Raw genomic sequence first — 2,529 nt, forward strand, 5'->3', positions numbered from 1 at the left:
AGAAGGAAATGGCTGTGATGACCAATTCGGGACTGGGGGTGTGGGTTGATTTTGCCACATACCATATTGTTGAGCATTGTATTGTGGAGGTTGAAAAGAAGAAGCTGGATCCGAAAACATACCTGATTGCCTTGGTTGCCATTGGCGACGTTGGTTAACAAAGTATGCTGGTTCTGATTCTTCCTCTGCTTCTTTGTATACAACCCTCAATCCAGGAAGTGAGGGGCAGCTTTCAGTAAGGTGGTCTTTCGTACAGATAGCACAGGCTTGAACAGTATCTAGCGGACATTCTTTGTGGCTGTGTTTTTTTCTGCATCGGGGGCAAAAAATTGCCAGATTTTGCTCTGCCTCCATTTGCTTTTGTTTAGCCTGCACAATATCAAGCTGAGTAGTTAATGTCCCTAGGATATCAGTTTTAAAATTTTCTAGTAAATTCCCAAGTTCTACCCGTGTTACCCCTTCTGTTGATATTTTGTTATCTCTAACAAACCTATCATATTCTGTTGGTTTTATCCTTGTGCTACCCCTTGAACTCCTAATACATAAATTAATGATATCGGCAAAATTCTCTTGGTAAATATCTCCTTTTCCGATGATATTCAATGTTTCGATCCACTGTTCTTTCATACCTCTAATTAATGCAGTTTTCAACACATTGTCAGGCAGAGGTAATGATGCGTAAGGGGATCTCTGTAAATTATACTGGAAGCGTTCTAAATATTCCTCTAGAGTTTCATTTGGTCTGGCCGTCATTTGGAAGTTTTCATCTTTCAGTTCCCTTGACCTACAGTAATCCTGATATTTCTTGAGAAAGGACTCTTTCATTTGCTCCCAATTGTTTATGACTCCACCACCTAGACCCATAAACCATCTCAGAGCTGCTCCCTTCAAAGTAGAGGGAAACAACTTTAATTTCTGAGGATCAGTGGTGTAATCATACCCTCTACATAACACATTGAATTCAAATAAGAACGCATCAGGGTCCTCTGATGTCAGTCCGTGAAACGTTGGGATGTGCTGAAGAGGAATTGCCTTCATGGGGGCATTCGCAACAGAATCTACTATAGGATATTGCAGTGTAGAAGTTTGGGCATTTGGCTGATTCTGCGCCATGGGATCGAAGATGTGCCAGTAACCTTCCGGGATTTCTAGGAGGGTGTTCCTAGGTTGAGAAGGGGCGACCTTGGCAGGAGCTGTCTTGATGACACTTCCCTTATCCGGGATTTCTATCTGAAGGAATGGGGTGCTTTCAGTATTAATTCTGGCTGCGCTTCCCTTATCTGGGCTGTTTAATAGCTGGATTATCCTAGAAGGAGATTTCGGTTCCTCTATTGCCCCTGTTTCCCCCTCTCCTTCACAAAGGTTGCTTAAGTTCCCTTCTTGCAGCCGTTCAGACACAGGATTTTCAATTTCTTGGAAGTCCTATTCAACAGTCTGACTCTGCACCTCAGCGTAGGCTCTAGATGGTGACGCTGTAGCCTGAAGGGAATTGGTAGGCTACTTAAAATAAGTCTTTCTGATGCCTACTGACGGCTGAGATTCAGTTTTCTTGTAGATTTCGTCTATGAAGGTCATTCGGCCAAGGGTCACCGGTCCTTTGGCTTTCTCAGGTTTGGCTGGGGTTTTGGTATTCTTTTCTAACTTTTTCTGCTTAGTCATGCACTCTAAGAACTACTAAATCCTATCAACCAGCAATTCTACTAAGAGAGCGGACGGTGGAGCAGGGCTTTTACGTGCTCCGTACGCAGGTTCTTACCTTCCGTTTTTAAAATCCAACTCCCCCCTAGCAGATTTGCGCACTACTCTGTAAAGGGCAAATGGCTATTACTCCTCCCTGGCAATGGCGCCAAAATGTAGAGCTGAAACTAGGGTCTCTCACACCGCTAATTACCCTACATTAATAAGTCAATCCGGGAACGTTTTGTTATTGCAAGGAGTAACTCAATCCAAGGCTGTTTGTCCGAGTAATGCTCAGTGTATAGTGTCCTAATGGTCTGAAAGAAAACAGATGCTAAGCTGTAACGAAACTAACCCAAAAGATAAAATCACGCAAGGCAGTTGATCAGTCAAGGGTATGGAAACAATAACCTATCCCTTTAGAAACTGATAAAGAAAGGAAATCAGAGCTTGGACTTATAGGTCTGGGGCTAAGCAGCGTCTTGCTGAAGCTCACGACAGCCTTAGGCCTGCTCTCACACTAAAACAATAAAGGCAGGTAAATCAAGCAGCGAAAAGTAAAATGGAACAACAATCTGGAAATGGAACATCAGTAAGGAAATGGAACAGCAGTAAGGAAATGGAACAGCAAGAATAAATGGAACAGCAATGATAAATGGAACAGCAATAATGGAACAGCAATCCTCAACTGTATGTACACTTCTCTACTACTACAGCAATCTGAGAATAATGGATGATACGACTATGTTCCTGAACGAAGTAATATTACTTTCGAGTCTTGCAAATACTATTTCACATGGATCTGATAACAATAATATTCATACAAACATTCCGCTACAGAAATAGCTGAAA

Source organism: Pinus tabuliformis, chromosome Q (genome assembly GCF_031772625.1).
Source record: "Pinus tabuliformis cultivar Carrire ecotype Pingquan chromosome Q, CPIR1, whole genome shotgun sequence".
Taxonomy (NCBI): domain Eukaryota; kingdom Viridiplantae; phylum Streptophyta; class Pinopsida; order Pinales; family Pinaceae; genus Pinus; species Pinus tabuliformis.